At 43.5% G+C, this 20,215-nt stretch overlaps 1 protein-coding gene across 2 annotated transcripts in view; it reads left to right on the top strand.

Moving 5' to 3' along the window:
* The window catches only part of RNF152 (ring finger protein 152), a 68,934-nt gene that overhangs the window by 246 nt on the left and 48,473 nt on the right, over window positions 1-20,215 (top strand). The window lies entirely within an intron of this gene.

Genomic DNA, 20,215 nt, shown 5'->3' with positions numbered 1-20,215 from the left:
TCCTGCCTGTGTGGAGTGGGGGCTGCCCAAACTCCTGGTTCTGGGAAAGAAAGTGCCAATGACTTTAAATTAAACCTTCCTTTGGAAGAAGTCACTGAGGGCAGGTTGCATTTGGGGTTGTATAAATCCCACCTGGTGTTTCTTCAATGAGAATTTTGATGTAATCAACACATAGGCAGTTGAATCTGAATTGTGGGTTTTGGATATATGCCTGTTTGCTTATCTGTAGTAATTTATTTTGGCTTCAGTCTGTAAGTGGGATAGCGTTTTGTTTTTTTTTTTTTGAAAAGGTATCATTGTAAGGCTGTTTATAAATTTGACCAGTGCTCAATTAGGGCACCGGTCAAATGTGGCGACTTTCTTATGAAATAATGTCTCTCCCCCATCCCTTCTTTGTAACAGCATTTGCAATATCAAGAAGAACAAGCCGGCTCTAAGTTACTGGGAGGTGGAAGGAACATAGAAGACAGCTTTAGTTAAGTTTCCATTTATATAGCTGTGACCCATTAGGCTCTCAGTCTGCATTTTATCTTTAGGTTGTTGGTTCGCTTCCAAAAACTCTGGCTTGTTCTTTCCTTTCCAAGGATAGTTCTGTTTTGATGTCAGCCTAACCAGAGCTGGGGGTATCTTGATAGAGCTCAATGAAAACGTAACCTTCAGACGTATTAGGACACCTTGGCATTGGCGTTGTCTCCTAGAGGGCAGAGTCCTGGCGTCCTACACAAGTAGCAGAGGATAAGAATGGTTCTGGAAATGGACTCAAGGTTTGTCTTGTAGGAAGGAGGGACTGCTGAGGACCAAAGGCTATGCTCTCTCTTACACTGCAGCACTGGCGGCGGCAGCTCGGTATCTGTGGCAGATTCTCTCTTCATTTTCCCCCTTCAATTCCTTAAAAAATAAAATTAGAAAACTTGAAAGATTTGTCATTCACCTCTAAGGTAGTTTTGTGTTGAAAGGTGACTTTAAAAAACATACGTGACACCGGCATTTATCCTTCTGCTCAAAGCATGTGGAAATCACTAGAAGTAGGTGAATTATCCAGTCGGGGCTGAAACAAAGGCCAAGGCTTTGGAAAGATCAGATTTGTAATGGTGTTAGGATCGAGGTATTTTGACAAGTAATTTTTCTGTCAGCAATAATGCAGGGTGTGTGCTGTGTTCCTATGAGAAGAAAAACCACGTGATGGGCTAATAAGGAGTATAATAATGCAAGAGAAACAAAGGGTGTGGTGTATTTTTTTTTTTTAATAGAAAAAATAAATACCTCACACACAAAATTCCACATGGGAAAGAAAACAGCTGCCTGCACATGTAAATGCACGTCCAGGAACAGAGATGGCCATGGTGCAGTGTTAGGTTTCACTGTGGCTTTACACTGTGTACAACAATACATCATAATCAAATGTCGTATTGATGTTCAATTTTTTTTTTTTTTTTTTTTTTTTTTTTTTAGGTGGAAGTTCCCCACCCCCAGATGTCTGCAGTAGTGCATTTCGCTTTAGGTTGGGGGAGCCCTAGAGGTTATTAGAACAACCTTTGCCTCTGGTGCTCCTTTTACAACATTCATTTAATTCATTCAGCAGATGTTTATCGTGCACCTGACACATACTGGGCTTTGTTATCAGGGCCAAGGAGTGAGGGGTGTGGAGACACAAAAATGAACCACCTTCAGGGAGCTTACAGGGTGATGGAGAAATGATGGCCTGATTCTAATTAAGTTCAGTGGAAGCTAGGGAGGGAGAGAGTAACAAAGAGTATGATATTGGACTGCTGAGGAGGAAGCATGTGATCATTCAGCCTTTACTTGAATGCCTCATTCACTGGGGAGCTCACTACTTTGTAAATGACTGGACCTGTTGTTAGAAGGTGACCTTTTCTTCATAGTCTTTAAACTCTTCAGCTGAATTCCACATAAATGGTTAGATTTCACCATTATTAAAAGGTCATTCTGTTTTCATCCCTTACTCCCTCAGAGTTGTTTGAACCTGTCTATCATGTTGGCACCCTCGACCTTTCAAAGTACTGTTTAGACCCTGTCGCACTTGAATTTTGAAACAAATTCTGCTTTTCTCTATGGCCTGATTTAGAAAACAGATGTGGGGTGGGAGGACTCTGTGCGTTCTTTTTTTTTAAACAGTGATGTATCAGCAAGATAGGTTAGGTTATTCTGCAGTAACAGCCTCTGAATCTCAGTGGCTGAGTACAATTTCTTTCTTTCCCGTACTGTGTGTCAGGCAGAGTCAGCAGGTGGGGTCTGCTCTTCGTAGTCCCTCAAGGACCCTAATTGATGGAGCTGTGATCTTCAGTGTGCTTGCAACATCAGTGAAGCACTGGAAGGGAAACTAGAGGGCCTTGCTCTAGTAATGACGTGATCTAACCCAGAAGTGACTGACATGGCTTTGGCCAGAACTAGTCCTGTGACCCCATTTAGCTACAAGTCAACATTTCTTATACTGAAAAGGGGGAACTGGGTACAGGTAAGCAGCACCGATGACTTCCACAAGTGATGTGGCTTAGACGAGGTTATAAGGTGTGTTCCTCTTTGGCCTAGCTCAGTGCTTCGTAGGATAATGGGGTATTACAGCAGTATTGACTGACTGAATGAATGGTAACTATCTTACAGAATCTGGCCCCACCCCAACCTGTTCCTTACTCATATGTTGGTATTATATTTACTAATATGATTGTATACTAGTCATCAAATAAAAAAAAAATGATAATTTTCTCTCTTTTTGCCTGTCTTGAGTAGTCGTTTATTCTGAAGTGCTGGGCCAGGAGATATTCCCAAGGCTGGTTTTAGGAGGTTCGTGCTTAGTATTATGTAATAGAGAGGTGGTACTTACAGACGTTCTCTTTCTCACCATTTGCCTCTTGTTTAAGACTTCCTGAGTTTGTTTGGAACAGCCCAGGGTAGAAAAAGAGTAGCGGGGGGCCCAGCCTCACCCAGGGGGTGGCCTCTGCCCAGCAAAGACTGCGAGGCAACAGATAGGATCTCGCAAAGGCAGGGAGTATGTGTAGGGTAGCTTCGCGTTACCTTCGTCTTTCTTTGACGTTTTTAGAAAGAGCAATTTGGATGAGAAGCCTTTTCTGGTCACAGGACTAATAGACTACCCGGAGAGTTCTGGGGCATGCGTACTCACATTAGCAACCATGGTAACCATGATGGTACGATTTCAAGCCTTCCTTGCCACACTCTCCCTAAAAATAGCTGTGAACTAGGCATTGCAAAGGGCTGTGGATTAAGCAGTTGGTGGCTCATGCAGAGATTTTGCTATGGGAAGTGCTGGTCACTCACATCTTTGCTCATGTTGTGATAAATGCATGCATAGGTCAGAATTTTTAGGATTTGATGAGTACTTTTCGCCAAAGCATGGAATTTAACAAAGTAGTATTGCTCTGGCTCAGTCATCACTTTGTTAAAATCATCTTTATAAAGACAGCTTTCCATAGACAGGTGACATGGTAAACGGACGGTTAGCCCCTGAGTCACAGTGGCTAAAGGACATGAGTGTTGGCCCAAGAATGCAGAGGCCTCCCTCTGGTCCAGCTTCCATCGAGGGACAAAATATCACACTCAAAAAGCTTCTAAAGTGAGAGATGAGCAGCCAAGATACCAGCAAAGAGAACCAGAGAGAACCCGTCCCTGACCTCCAAGAACCAGGGCAGGGTGCCCGGGCTGGGCCGGGAGCAGGGCACAGACCGAGAGGGGGAATGAAGTCCTCGGGGACTAGTTTTGAAACACATTTGGGAAGCTCCAAAATACATTTCTAGATCCCGTTTGGCCTCTGATTCCCCACCACTTTGATTTCATAATGAAGCCGGCCGGCTAGGCGGGCAGCCCTTGTGCGGGGAATGGGGTCCCCGGCACCAGCGTGGCAGCGACGTGGAAGCCGGAAGGAGGGGGCGGGCGTTGCTTTTCCTGCTCCTTCGCGGCTTTGCGTGAGCTGCAGCGGGCGTTCCGGGAGTCTGCCTCGATGATGGAAATCACCACTTGGATAAAATAAGTACTCATTTTTATGTTGAAGGATTTTCTACTTCTAGTTGACTTACTGTCGTAAGATTTAAAGAGGAATGTCTCAAATTGTGTATATGTGACTTGCATTTCCTTTGAGTGGTTCTTGAGGCTGGGTGATTTCCTGGTCTAGCTGCCGAAGCCAGAGTACATTCTTTGTCCCTTAGTGGAGGCTGCTTGTGCTCTGCTGGGAGTGGAGAGGTTGAGTAGGAAAAGACGCCTTATTCGTTACTTGATCTGTTAATCCCTGCAGAGATTAAACTCAATGCAAACATCCTGCATGATAATACTTAGTCTAACATCACGTGGGCTTCCTGGGGTATCAGACCTTCATGCATATAGGACTGATGAAATGCAGATGTGCCACTGGTTGAGGCCAAGTCCCCAGGAAGTGGAATCTGCAGATGCTGTATTCTGTGCTTCTGTTTTCCCTAGATTCTTCTCTTTTATCCTACCAAGGGAATGCAATTTTTCTGGCTTAGTTCCCATTTATAAATCCAGATAATCACACCTGATGCACTCCTCACTGCGGTGCTATAAGAATTGATGAGGTTTTGGTAGAAGCTTTAACAGGTACTGTGGAAATAAGGAGCATTATTATCAATATCGGTATTCTGTTTATTAACAGATTAACTGGCCCTCCTTAGTTCCCATATTTCTCTTAATTTCTGTCCCACTGCCACATCCTAGCCCAGAGCCTTATTTTGCTTTAGGCTGTTAGGGTGGTTACCTTCACTTGGCTTTCCCACCCCCAATCCATATTACAAAATACCCTTACCTTTAAGACAGTAGGCTGTTCTAATTGTTTGTTCTCTTGCTTAACAACCTTCAGTAGCTCCTGTTTTTTGGGGGAGGGATATTGGGTAGGGGATGAAGTTCATATTGTTTAGTCTTTAAAATTTTCCTCAGCTTGACCCTAGACTTCCTTTCCAACCTTGACTTTTGCTCTGCCTGACTTTAAAACGTCCGCTGTTCCTCAAAAATGCTTTGCATAGCCTTTTTCTTAATTTTGGAATATTCCATGGCCTCCCCCTAAAGCCCATCTTTAAAGATGGACTCAGCTCTTAACTCTTCTAAAACATTTAACTCCATCGCTTCAGTCCTCTGCAGTCCGTCACTCCTCCAAGAGTTCTTCGGCGGTATTGCCTCCATCTTTCATTTCATGCACACGACAAAGGGCACTTATCATGGATTGTCTTGTATGATCACTTAAGATCGACATGTCTTTTTTCTTTCTGTTTAATTGCAAAGAACAGAAACCCGCTCGAGCTAAACGGGACATCTTTTGTCATCGAGCCACATATCACAAGAATCCCAATGAGGGGTACAGTCCCCTCCGAGGGGATAAGCGGGATGGCAGGTCCCTTGTAAGTTCTTTAAAGATAAAGACTGGATGAGGTTTAACCCAATGTTGTGTTCCCTCCACATTTGTACAAAGCCAGGGCTCGGTAGATAATCATTGACAACACCGAAATGATTTTGACCGACTGTGATAAAGGAATTATAGATGCTTTTGGTTTGTAGATTTAAAGGAAGTTAAGAGCCTCGCCTACTTGCATTAATAATGATTAAGAATTGAATCAAATTAAGGTTGCTAGTCTGCCACCTGCGAACCAGCTTTTGGGAGGCTGGTTCATCATTCTAACAAAATGATTTGTTGTTGTTTTTCAACTTCAATTTGCGTGCTTCTTCCAAAACAACAACAACAAAACAAAACAAAACCCCTCTTTTTGGTGATATACAGCAAGCAGCATTAGAACTTTACACCCCACCAGGCCACCCCACAACCTCAAGGAGCAGATTGTGCTGTTTGGGTTTGACACAAGTGGGGGACAAGGTGACAGTTGCCCACAACTGGCTACCACATTTCCCTTCTAAGTCAACTTGTGTTCATGAAGCGCCTTTGTGAGAGACATCTGGTTTACCTCGCGTCTTTTGATTTTCGGAATAGTCATCCACATGACAGAAACTCTTCTTCGACACTCGGAATGCTCGATCATTATGGATAGTGTTATTATGAAAGAGGAAATGTGTTCAGCTGCTTGGAGAAAATGGCCAGGAATACATTAGCACTGAAATGATGGGCTCAGCTTGACGAATAGTGAATGGAGCTGAGATAAATGTCTCTAAAATAAAGTATTTAGTGTGATATTCTTCTGCAGTTCTATTGCTCTGGGGTAGGTTTGCAAATTGCTTCCTTGCAGGTTAATATGAAATTAAAAGTGATTGGAGCGCACATGGACTGATCTCTGTACTTTGTTTAGAGAATGTGCCCCTTTGTTGCCTGAAACGTAGTATTACTATCATTTTGAGTGACAGCTTATTCAACCGTGCAGGTAGAGCCATTGTAACTGGGGTAAGTACCTGTCCATTTCTGTTCCCTCACACTAACACTTCAGAAATCTAAGGTAGGAATCCATCTATTCACCTGTGGTGATGGGTAAAATAGCACTTGGAACACTGCACAAGGATGACTTAACCCTGTATTAGGTATACAATTGCGTTTATTAAATTTATTCAAATGTTAAGTGCCTACTGTTTGCCAGGCATTATTCTGCACAATTCTAACTAAAATCCATGCCTTGCTGTAGCTTAATGCATGAACTTATAATTTTCTTTTTAGGCAATGGCAAAGCTAAAAGGGAAGAAAATAAAAAGATATGTATCTGATTCTTTTTTCTCTCAATTTTTGATCCCTTACCATATATGCCCATCTTGCTTGATCTTAATTCAGTTGAGTGGTTAAAAAGATTTTGAAACTGCATAGGTTTGGGTTCAAACGTGAGCTCCGTCATTAATGACCTTGAGGAAATAAGGTCTGACTGAGCCTTGGTTTCTTCATCTGGACAATGGGGGACCTTATTGAATTATTATGAGAATAAGTGAGATCATTTGTGTAAAGTGTCGCCTTATACATTATAAGCACTATATAAATGGCAGCTATGATTAACTTCCATTTTATTCAGCGTCTGTCACCCACCAGTCATTGTGTTGGATTCTTGAAATCTCAGGATGAATAATCATGGTCTAAACTGAAGCTCTTCGACTAGACATGGAGAGAACCACTTCCAAATAGCTACAGCCTTTGGCATTTATGTGAGGATTTCTTTTGTGTGTCATTGTCATTAGAATCTTGCCATTGGAGAGTCTTTGTAAAGCTTCGCTTAAATGACCCAGAGTTTAAGATGCTGGGCCTTCTCTGGGGGAAGCTGAGGAAGCTGGGGGATTCTGAAACAGCCCCAGCCCATCTGGGTCTGTCTTAAAAGACATCAGCCTTTTCTTCCTGTGGTGTCACTTCTCCCTGGCAAGCCAAGGACCTCCTGTAATGGACCTCACCTTTCTAGGGTCTGGTTTCTTAGGGGTAGGGTGACCCACTGACTCAGTTTGTCCAGGACTAAGAGGATACCTGGGTCGAGGGACTTTTCTGTTTTGAACCAAAACAATCCCAGGGGAACCAGAACAAGTGGTCGCCACCCAACAGGAGTTCTGTCCTTGTTCTGTGATTGTGTAGAGTCCTGAGACAGGCTTCGTGGACGTTTTACACGGTTAGACATACAGCCCCCCTAAGAGAAGAGGCAGGAGAGAATGGGGCACGATAAGACAGGAGGCGGCAGTGTGGCTGTGTCAGCCCCTCTGTTTATGAATCTGCTTTTTGGAATGGGATTATTGTTATTTTAAAGAAGAGAGCTCTTTCATAAAGGCAAGAAAACGAGACTATACACTTAAAGTGTAAAGTTAACGAGAACTTAAAAAAATTCCGTGTAAACAGTGGTATTTGCTGTGCCTGGTTGGATTGTCACACAGGGCTTGGTACTGAGCAGGGACTCAATAAATACTCGTTGCAGGAATGGCGGACCCAATTTATTCTTCAGAAGTAACTTGGAGAGCCGGGTTCCAGTTCAGGCTGGGTTGCTGACCGTCGGAGGATTTCAGGCTGGGCCCTTGGCTAGCTTATTTGCAAATGCATGAACCTCGACCTGCTCTGGCTTCCTTGTTGCAGTGGTCTCTGGAGGGTACTTAGGTATGAGTACGCTCTTCTTGACTGTTTCTCCTTCCTGGTGGAACCACACAATGCCGGCAGAGGACTTGCCTTGTCTTTCTGCAGCAGGGGTGCTCCTGGGCGGTGCCCATGTTGTAAACAAGAACATAGCCCAGACTGCGATGAGGGTGCTCATGCATGCAGTGCCCAGTGCTTTCCTCCCAGAGATAGGGAGGGGTTCCTAATGAGTCTGTTAGTGCCTCACTGGCTCACTGGGGTCGGGAAGGGAACCAGGCCCGGTTCTGTACTACTGAGTGGAGACATCTGAAGCCCTGGCTCCAGTTTGCTGGTATCCGTTCTCTCTGAATCTCTAACTCATGGGATTGATGATGGTGTGGGGGTTCAGGGCCAGTCACCCTAAAGATGTGCCTCTGTGGTATGCAGATGGTTTTGAGCTAAGGGCAATTTTAGTTTCAGGCTGGAGAAATTTCTGCCCCTCCCTTTAACTACCTAGAAGAATTTAAATTAGGGGCCTTACCCATAGGAGATTATCAGAGGTGACTTCTTTTGACCTATCTGTAAGCTGCTCTTCTCATCATCCTGCAGTGACCCTTTGAAGCCCCCAAGGCACTTGACCTCAGTCCCAGCTCAGGACATCTCATTGACCAGGTCCCCTTTCCTGTCTCCGAACCTCTCGTGCATATGGGGGTCTCTGACTCTCAGCTGTGGGGCGTTCCCATACATATGTATTCATTACACTTGGTTATCTTCTCTTGCTAATCTGCCTCATGTCCATTTGATTGTTTGACCTGGAGGGGAGAGGAAAGTTTGTTCCTCCCCACAGTGGAAACTGATAAGGCCCTCAGCCGCCAATTTTTCTAGTCTTTGTGTTTTGTGTCTGTGGAGGCGTGACTGTTTATCTGGGAAGGTTAGGCTGGTGCAGGCGAGACCTTGCCAGAAACGGTAATTAGCTTTGCTGGTGGCCGGTTCTGTAGATCCCACGCAGAGGGTGCCCGAAGGTAATTGCGAGACATCTACGTCACCCTTTCAGTCAGAGTTCTCTGTAATCGGTATGGATGCTGAGATAGATTCATGTATGTTCTTGATAAGCCAAATTTCTTCATGGTCTATTACTTCATCTAAGAAAAAGGTAAATAGCTTGTTTATGGAAGGAGACTCTAAACAAACAAAATTCATTTAGTAAATTACCTTTATTTCTGTACACAAAACGCTAAATATTAGTTCAAAGGGTTGCTAGTTCTTTGCAGACTCAGTAGTTTACTTATTTTTCCCAACACTGGAGTCAGGTCTATCGAAAATTAATCGTTCACATACCTTGGGTTTATGACAAAATAATAAATAAAGTATTTCAGAATTGCATTTCCTTGACAGTCATACTTCCCCACAAGAAATTTGTTGATTTACTACAAAAATAATCTTCACTAAGAAGTTAAAAAGAACACGTCAGATTTTACCCCAGACTTATGTCACCTTATTTGGGGAACCCGTCCACAGAGATGCAAACCCTCTCTTTAACGTGCTCCTTAGAATAACTTTCTCCTGGGGTCAAGACCGGTCTGCAATGCAAGTTGAGAGAGAGGTTACTGTCCTGACAATTTAGAATTCCTTGTCAATTAGGAGGGCCGTCATAATCACTTTTGAAGTGATAATCACTTTCGAAGTTTAAACACGATTTGGCCTAGTTCCTCTAGTTGGCTCAGCTTCATTTTATTCCTTACCTTTGACTCATCGCAAAGGGCAGCACCCTTTGCCACTTTTTAGTAAAGGGGAATGAGGTTTCACTCAGACAAAAGCCCTAGAAATAGATGACTGGATTGCCTGTGCTCTGGAATTCTTGCCCGCCGTCGGAGGAAGTGCTTCTGAACTCACTGACTCTCCCCTGGCTTCTGGAGTCTGCTTCCCTCATCTTAACTTCTCCTTCGAGATTCTGACTTGTAAAGAAACAAATTTCTTTCTTTTATGAGGCTGTTTAGTGCTAGGTGACTGGTGGTGTTCGATATAATCTATAATACTTAACAGCTAAATACATTTTGTTTTCCCAAAGCTGATCACAGTTAAAATAAGAAAAGTAATAGAGAGCAACAGTTTGAAGGAGGAAGAGCGAGGAAAGAGAATAATGGGGGTAAATTATTGGGTAGGAATTTGGTGTTTTTAAAGTTCAATTTTAGCTTCAAAATGAAGAACAACCACTGTTTTACATGGTGATGTTGGCTCCGTCATTAAAAATATTTTGCCCAAAGCTAATTGAAATTGTACTTAATAATGTCCTACAAGATGACATGGAAGTTTATCAGATATTTTCTTTCCCAAACTGTGTTAGAGTCCACAATTCATGACAGTTTTGAGGTGTGTGGGAGCTAACTCCAGCTCAAGATAGCAATGTCTATCATATACTTCAGAGGCAGTTAAAGCACTAGCACTTTAAGCCTGTTATCTGGGAGGCAATTGAGCCTGGAGAGTTAGGTGACCTGTCCAAGGTCACGTGGTGAGTTTATGCCAGAGCTGGGATATGTCAGACCCTGGCTGTCTGGACTCTTAACCACAGCCTGCGAGCCACATTCACAATTGGAATTAAGAATCAGAAGAGGTGAAAACTCTTTAAAGCAAAACAAAACAGATTCAGTGTAACATAATTTAAGAAGAGATCAGACTTCTACACAGTCCTGATTTTGGGAACAAAGATAAATGATTTTGGTCAATCACCTGCCTGAATCAATTTGATGTTGACTTTGAGGCAGCGTTATTTGAAAGAGTTAGTGACTGAGTTTTGCAATTAGATTTCCTGCTATTCCTTGGGCTTCGTCCTACCACGTTTCTGTGAAGTCTGGGGTGTGAAATATTTCTTGAAGAGCCTCTTGACGGAAAGCCAGTGTATGTCTCTGTGTGAGGGATTCAGTCAGATGCTGGGAGCTTAAGACTTTCATGAATACACCACTAAAAATATGTTTGAATAAAAATGCATTTTTACAACCCTCCTCCCCTAGTTTTTCTCCATACTAGAAAGTAGAATAAATTATATCCGTTCATATTTCCTTTCCTTTGTTCATAAAGTTCCCTTTTCCTGCAACACCTTTTCTCCATCCCTGCTCCTCCCCCAAAATAAACACCCTCCATAGCATCTAGATCGCAAACTGTAAGTACTAAATGCTTCCTTCAAGACTTCCTTCGTATTCCTTCTGCCTTATGGATCCTGCATCAGATCTATCAGGCAGAACTAATTTTTCTTCCATTTGTTCTTTTTAATCCCACTTACCCCTATGTATGCTCGTTCTATTTATGGTTGCTCCCCTGCCCCAATGTGAATTCTTTGACTGTTGAGCCCTTGTCTTATTTAGGAGTTTAGATGAATGAATGAAGGAACAAAGAAGCAAATGAATGAAACAACCATCGTTATCGTGGCTTTTGGGATTAATTAGAGTGTATGTTAGTGGATAATGGTTGTAGACCTGAGCGTTGACATGTTGGGCTAGGTGCTTACCTAAAGCTCAGCATCACTGACATTTGGGGCTGGATAATTTTTTTGTTGTGAGGAGACTGTCCTGTGCATGGTGGAATGTTTAGTAGCATCCCTGACCTCTACCTACCAGATGCCAGCAGCCCAGTTGTGACAATCGAAATGTTTTCAGACATGTCCCTAGGACTCAGGAATCACCCCCAGTTGTACTAGATTGCTTTCTGCGTTGAGGTGGGACCATGGGACTGGTTTGCACCCATGGGGTGTGTGTGGGTATGAGAGGCCATTTCCACGTTCGTTCTCTTTCTGATCTGTTGGCCAGCTGCAGGGGAGCAGTGGAAAACTGAAGGCCTAGGGTAAGAGGGAGCAACAAGATGGAAGGAGCCTGGGTCCCGAATGACTCTGTGGAACAGAGCCTCCCTTACCACGCTGTACCGGAATGCAGTGTGAAGAAGAGATTAAGCCATTATTTTGTTAGGCCAATGAGATTTTGGGGTGTTTGTTTTGGCTACCTTGCCTAACCTTCACTCACACTTGGAATGAAGAGACATTACTGGAGCAGCCATGTTAGTATTCCAAGTAGTAAGTGAAAACAGATTCCAACCTTGGACATAATCATACTGTGTATGAATATGTCTGCAATACAAGTTCAAGTTGAGATATTTGTGGCAATTTCTGTTTAATGCGATCTAACAGTTTTAAGGGAAAATGACAGATGTTGATACCCTACAGGCACAGCTGTTCCCCACACCGTTAATAAGTAAATCACTGTCTGATGTGATGGGCTTTGAAATGGACTCATATATGCTTAGTGCAGCCGAGTGCTGTGGATTAGTGTCCTTTAAAAAGCTGAACTCAAAACCTTGCTCATCAAACTAAATTCAGTACATAGTTCAAGAATTCTTTTGCAGCAATTAATTGTATTTGTGGTGCATCTATGCAGAGCCACTGACAAAAACGTGTAAGTCGATCGGCCTCATTTGGCTCCCGTCTGGATGCCAGCAGCGGGGTTGTTTGTGGGAAACAATGGCTATTTGTGAGCGAGCCCTTCGAGGGCTGAAAGCATTGTGTTTGATTAGGTGGTCTTGGAGCCTGCTCCATTTCCATGGCAGTCGACCCATTGTACACAGATCTAGCCCTGGTGAACTTGACCCCACCTGTCAGTCAGTCAAAGGATCCCTGTCAGAAAATAGAGCAAATCCAGCTTGACGCTTTTAAAGTGGTAAAGGCTCTCTTTCTAGTAAAAATCCTGCTTGGTATCTTAACGACCAAATCTCTGATCTTTGTGTTTTCTTTCCTCATATAAGATATTTCCACAATGATGATGAGACTAGCACGTGGGCACTAATTACGTTCTAGGCTCTAAGTTTTGCAACCAGCATATACAGAATTCTCATAGTCTTATGGGGAAGATATTATTAATATCTCTATTTAAATTTATTTACGGTAAATTTAAGCACAGAGAGGCTAACCGACTTGACCAGTGTCACAGAGTGAGTAAATGTCAGAGCTGGGATTAGAACCCAGCTCTGCTTAGCTCTATAGTTTATGCTATACACCGCTGTGGTGTGCTACCTCAGATTTTTCATTCTGTTACGGAGCCTCGGTTTCTCTGAGATGTCCTGTATTTTCATGACTTCAGCTAACACCTGTATGTAATGATTGAAAAGAGTTGAGATTTTTGCTTTTTTTTTTTTATGCTGGTTGAACATAATTTCCCAATTTAGCTCTTATACCTTTCATAACTCCTGACATAGTCCTTCTTAGTGAGAAAGTACTAACTTAGAATGCTGGTTTGATTATTTTCATACAGAGACAATCCTTTAGGAGGCTACATCTGTAGGAATCGGGACACACGTACACAAGGAACTCAAGTGCCAGGTGGTATTGGATGAGTTCAGAGAGGGAAAGATTACTTCTTGCGAGAGGTTTGGGGATGGCTTCACGGAAGAAGACGGTTTGACGGTGCCCTTGAAGGGTAGGCAGTAACCTGGACAGGTGAGCAGGTAGAGTGGCATTCCAGCTGCAGCAGCTGTCTTCACGACAGCCAGTAATGCACTCTGACTGGGGCACGGAGCTGTGAGCCAGACTAGTAGGGAAAAGATTAGAAGGGTCGTCGGGAATGGAGACATTGGGATTTTTTTGGCAGGAAGCCGTTGATGGTTTGGGGGTCGGGAAGGATATGGGTATGAAGCTGTGCTTTCAGAAGCTTAATCCGAAAGCCCTTGATGCGGATTGGAGCAGGAAAAGACAAAGGTGGGGAGCTCAGTTGAGGTCCAGAGAAGACAGAGCGAAGACCTGAGCCCCAGGGCAGGGCAACAGGAATGGAAAGGAGGCATGCGTGTGGGAAACAGTTCAGAGACAAAATTAGTAGCATTTTGGAGACTGATTGCATGAGAGGTGAGGTAAGTGGATTTTCAAGTCTGAGGTACTGGGTTAATAATGGTGTGACAAGTATAAAATTGCATAGAAAGACCAGATTTGGGAGAAATCAAGAGTTCGCTTTGGAGATGACATTTAGTAGAGAAGTCGGAGTTGTGCCTTCGAGAGTAATCCACATCCAGATTAGTCATTGTGCGTCCGAGGTGGACCCATGTCGCCACGTGGGATTGAGCGCCGCTGGACAGCGGGCTGTGAAAGGACGTGGGCCGAAAGGGTGGGAGCAGCAGAGAAAAAAGTCTGTTTTCTGGAGCAGAGGACACCTGCATGTATGGAGAACTAACGGTGATATGTGACTTCATGTTATGGCGTAGCTTAATTACATTTATTATTCCCAAACTGGTTATGATTTCTCCTAGATTTAAAATATTTACAATGTTTTGCAGACCACGCATGAGGAATGTTCAGTATGGGACCCTGCCTGGAATTCCGGGAGTCCGGTCGGAAGGCCCTCTGCTCACCTGAGCCGGCCGCTAACTCATCGGCCCCTAGCCATGCTGGGGACCGGCCTGCCCGCCCCTGCCGCCGCCTCTGGGATGCCTGCGTTCGCGTTCTTCCTCCGTCCTTCTAGTCAAACCCTAACTCTTCCTTTAATCCTCTACTTAAATCCCATCTCTGAATCCTGGATGATGCAGCTGAAGGTGACCTTTGCTGCATCCTGCATCTCGCAGATCTCGGTGTAGATCCCGGAGATGGCCAGCTGCTGACCCGTGATAGATGTGGGTTCTTCGAGGCCTATGCCCGCCTGATGTGTCTTCGCATCCCAGGTCCCCCACTTATTTATTTATTTATTTATTTTTTATGGTAAACGTTGTCATGAACGTTTACCATAAAAAATAAACATCTGCTAACTAGTTTTTAATCTCCTTAAAGATGGCAGTGATCTTATGCTTTTTTTTATAACCCCCATGAGAGTCCAATTATGGTATCTTCGTGCTGCTCAGCAGTTAAGGACTATCATCGGGGAGTTTTCTCCTCTCTTTGGGGGCACAGCATCTTGGTAGTGTGTACTTGCAATCAGAAGTATAATATGTCAGTTATCACCATTGGCTTAGTTTATATTTGTCTTCTATTCAGAAGACATATTGACTGTCTTAATTATTTTCTTCGGGCAGTTAATGCTCAGTGAGACTGGCAGCGACGAGATCATCTTGGAGCAAATTGGGTTTTGCCTTTGGTTTCATGTAAGATGTTGGGGGTGGGTTTTCAGGAACCAAATTACGTGCAGAGGTCAAATGGGTAAAACAGTAGTAGAAGCCTAAACCTGGGTTTTATATTTCTGAAATTAATCAGACGAAATTCACTTGGTGTGGGGCACGGTTGTGAATAAACAGGATGAAACTAGGCTTATTGAGATAGATCAGGAGACTACTTTGGGAGTACAGTGGCTTTCATTTTCCTTTCATGAGATTTGTTTACTAATACAATCTCAGTTTCGTCAGGCTCAAAAAACCTCTAGTCATTAGTACCGATTAGTTAGCGTCCACTGTCCTACGCCTTGGCCTGTTCTGTTTTCTCAGAGAACAAGTCCACTTTCTTTGGGTAATGGCCAAAGAACTCTTATTCTTTCAGAGGATGTGTTAGGTAGACGGATGTTCATAACTGGCTTTTGAATAATCACACTTTAGTACGTTGGCAGGAAAAGAAGCAAATGATGATGGGAGCTACTCTCAGATATAAGACCGACCCGTTTTTAAATATGAGATTGTACAATTTTAAATATTGAATATCTTCAAATTGAGTTTATAAGATAAAGAGAGAATGGCCATTGCGTACTTGGCAATAACTAAATCCAAAGCATTTTGCGAAGCTCTACGTAAGTTACCCAATTTCATTCTCAGAATAATTTAGGACTAAATTCTGTTTTTATCCCCAATTTGTTGGATGACCAAACTGAGGCACAGAGAAGTTTAAGAGCTCGCTCAGGATTTATGCTGCCAAATGGCAAAACCAGGACGGGTACCCCTAATCTGATGGATAGTAGTGTTGGTATGTCAGTCCATTACAGTGCGGTGGGCTTTCAAACTTTTAGGAAGTAGTTATTGAAAGTACCCAAAAAAAAAAAAAAAAAAAAGAAGCTCTTTTCAGAAACAAAATATACTAACAATAAGTGTCTTTGTAGTAATTAATTTCTGGCTACAAAGATGAACAGGATATTAAAAATGAAATACTAAAAATGTTAGTTTTAATTTTAGTCACTCTGTGCTCTAGTCATAACAGAGTTGTAATTAATTATTTTATTGTGGCTATGTTGTTTCCACACCAGAAATTCTTCTGGAAATTATAGTGCAACAAATAGCTGCTGAAATCTTGATGGTAGTGATTATATCCATGACATAATTGTGCGAGTATAGACTAATGAGGTTATTTTGAGGGAAGTCAGCTTTGGTAGAATAGCGAACGCTTTTCAAATGTAGGACAAGCCAAAAAGGAAAGAGGTTCAATTATGGAGTTGTAATATATAATAGAAACGGGTGAGTTTTCAGGAATATTTCGGAGATTAAAAATTACACTGCCCAGAGTGAATTCAGAGTTTTTTAACCAGACAAGATCATTAGCAATATTTTTGGCTCTGGTAGTGAATTTAAAAAAAATAAACATTTGCTAATCTCTAGCATGCTTTCCAAAGTCTCCATGTTTCATGTTGGAAGTAACGTGACGTCGTCAGGTCTGCCACCTTTCTGGAATCTCCCTCACAAGAGGTTTTAGCTTTGCCACGAGTATTCTAGGTGTTAGGGGCTTACCATGTCCTGAGTAAACTGGTCCATTTTACGGTCAGGAAAACTGAGACTAAGTGAGGTGAATTGATATTCCAAGATCTCTGCAGTCGGAGGTGGATAGAACACGCATTCTTTTGAACCCGGCCATGCTCCAGGATGCACTGTGTGCCCACCCCAGCCCTTCCTTCTGGTGGCATGCCACCAGCATGCTGCGCGACCCCTGCGATGTGCTCTCACCCCGCGGGCCTGCCGTGTCCATGGTTTTGCCATTAGAGATTCATTCCTTGTGGTGTGGTGAAAACAGCGGAACTGTGGTCACTTGGTAGACTGAGCGCTGTGTCCCTACTCTGCTACTTATTTCTCAGCATTGGGATCCTGAGCAAATCACTCCTGAGCGAAACGGCCTCATTTAAGATGAGACTGGCAGTACCTATCTCAGGAGGTCACGGTGAAGGACAATAATGATAACCGTTGTGCGTGGAGCCCTTGCAAGGTGCCAGGTGCTGTTTTAAGCACCATGTATTTGTTAGCTCCCTTAATTCTCAGAACAATAATCTGAGGTGGGAACCAGAGGCCGGCCCAGAGGAATTAGATGACGTGTCTGAGGTCTGGAGCTGGTATAGACAGTGCCGCATGAATTACTTCCTTTCTCTTCTCCTGCCGGGTGTTATGTCCATCGGTTCTCTGCGGCAATGTGAGTGCCCTTGTGAAGGGCAGCACATTCACATCCGTAGGGCTAATCATTTGATTCCCGCATCGACCATCCCCTCTGGGGAGCAGGTGCGTGTTAGGGGAGGATCTAATGGAGGGAGTGTGAAAACAGAGAGCACAGGTTGTAACATTCTCTGGGCTCTGCTGAGACCCTGGGATGGGTCTCAAAAACGGGCAGGAGGCACGGACGCAGGCAGGCGGTGGGCACTTGGTGTAAACTGGACCATTTACCTGGGATGGAGCCGGCTTTTACCTTGGCTTCGCTTTTCTTTTCCTTAGATCCAAAGAAGTGAGGTCTACAAACACCCTGGTAGGAAAATAGGACTTTGATCCTTTTTCTTTCTTGGTTAATCTTAAAAGAATTCTTCTTCCTGCATCCTTTAAAAACGGGAGAGAGAGAACAGCGATGTCCTGAAGCAAAACCTAAAGGGAGCAGGGTTCAGAGTCAAGACGCAAACACCGCACTGGACCTTGGAGCAGTGGAGTTGCCAGGGATTTTGAAGTCTTTTCTCAAGGGGAGCAAGCCAGCTGTGGACGGACCAAGGGGCTGATGGGAACCGGAAAGGAAGGCGTGGCCTCCACCCTTTCTTCCTTGGGTAGAAGGAAACCAGAGCAGACCAGAGCACTGAGCACCAAAAAACTGTTTGGGAGACAAGGAGATGAAAAGTACGACATGACGATTTTTTTAAATCCCATGCTCGTGTGTGTTTGCAATAACAAATTCCATCCTCAGACACTCTGTTCAGTAGAGCCTGCTCGGAGTGCACAGGCCACGTCGTGCCTGAAATGAAATTTGACCAGCAAAGGCTTCCTGTGTGCTTTCCACACCCCCACTCACTCCAGGCCCTTGGTAATCTTGACAACAGGGTATTAATGTTAAATGTGGGTCCGGCAAAATAATATTTCCATATTTTCAAATTCTTTTTCAAGAGAGGGTGAGGTTTGGGAGAAATGGAAAGATATGATTTGACAAGATAACATGGCGATGCTTAACCTGAGTCAGTAGACGTGCGTGGCTTTTCCGTCCTGGATCGAATTCAGAGTGAGCAAGCTCAACATTTAAGTCTCCATCAGAAAATACAGATGCTTATAGTGAATCCTAATTACACTGCTACTGCTGTCCTAGTTTCCTGACCGATGCGTATCAACTTATATAAACTTTCTCATTTTTTGTCTTTCTATCACTGTTGCTTATATAGTTAGTTGAAATTTGAAGATAGAGATTTCCCATTTCTATGGATTTCACTGATTAGAATTCCGTGGTAACTGAAACGAGGGATTACTTTACCTAGTCCTCCTTACGAAGAAATGGAGAACTCAGGATATTCATAAAACAAACAGGATTACCTGTAAGACGTTAGAATGTTCTAAAAATCTTTCCGAAGAACCTCAAATGCTTATGAAAGACCTGTGCTCTTACAAATGATGAATACTTTTTAGTTCTTCTATTTAATCATCAGAGTGGGGAGCCTTAGAGTCTCCAGTATAGGCGATTGTTTATCGATCTGATTTTAAGGGACATGTGAAGAATCCTGTGTCGTTGACCTTTTCACAGAGGTGCCTTGGTAATGCCTGCCCCTGACTCTTCTACACACTTTTCTGCTCTGCGTTTTCCCCTCATATAACTATAAGGCAACATATCTATGCTTCTCCTTCATTTAGTGAACAACTTCGAAGTTGCTTCTAAAGCCTGTCCCGCTCCTTGTGACCCGAAGTGGCCTTTCTGGATGCCCAGTGCAGCGAGACCCCTGCAGGGTCAGCTAAGGGTTGCTGGCTGGATTCCCTCTGTCCTAGGGTCTCTGAGCTGACACTAAGCAGGTGTGGCTGCTCTTGAGCCATTGAATAAACTGGGAGGGAAAAAGAAATGTTGGGAAATATTTTTTAAACGTTTTTCTCTGGGAGAAACACCTTGAACATAACACAGCTACGTTCAACACTTGCAGGCCAGCCTCTGTAGTCAGCAGCTCATTCTGAGCCTGGCTACAAGGAAGGGGATCGGGGAGAGTTAGGAGAGCCCGCCCCTCTCCTTAGAGACTCTCCTCGGGAGGTTTTGTGAAAAAGGCTCTTGGGCATCCAACCACACTTATTAAGTGCTAAGAAGGTGAGCAAAAGTGATTTAATAGAGTGTTTGATTTAGCTATAGCCTATTCGTTTAAGGTTAAATTTACATAACAGTAGAGCTGTATTTTCTGGTGCATTTTGTGTAATTTTACAGTACTGCAAGTTTCCTCATCATGTGGGTGCACTGGACATTTGTAACCGTTTTACGGGATTTAGGAACATTATTCTACATTTTAGATGATCACCATGAGTTAGAGTTGTTATCTTTGCTTTCCGTGCTGCATTGCCGTTGGTTTCAGGATTTATTTGATGCTGAGTTCACGGTCAGGAGTGGATGCCTGGATGGTGAGACGCGGGCCGTGGGGTGTCCAGCCTGTTTTGCATCAGGTCACCTGTGGGAGGGTCGACAGAAAAGCTACAGGGAGTGAGTACAGCTTTCCTTAAAATTAAAAAAAAAGAAAAACTTCTTTCAAATAGCTCTTTGCTCCCCATCCTGCGGCCAGGAAACACCGGTGAAAACCAGTCTGACTTGTGCATTCAGATCGTCATTTTTTATAATGCACGGGTCACTCTAAAGTTCCTACTCCGAGAGTTATCTCTCGCCAGTTTTAAATCCTAGCAGCCTCGCTTCATAAACCCATTAGCTAACGAGAAGATATCTAGGTGCTCTCCCGCTCCTGTGGTTTGTGACATTTGAATGCTTGGTGGGAGAAAAATTCTCCAACAGGCAGAGCTTTTAAAAAGTGCACATAAATTCTTTCCATCTCCTCATCCCCCACTCCTAAAGGACCCAACTTTGGGACAAGCCCCTCGTTCTGT

Source organism: Pteropus alecto, unplaced genomic scaffold (genome assembly GCF_000325575.1).
Source record: "Pteropus alecto unplaced genomic scaffold, ASM32557v1 scaffold14, whole genome shotgun sequence".
NCBI classification, from domain to species: Eukaryota; Metazoa; Chordata; class Mammalia; order Chiroptera; family Pteropodidae; genus Pteropus; species Pteropus alecto.
This window is presented reverse-complemented; position numbering and strand designations above follow the sequence as displayed.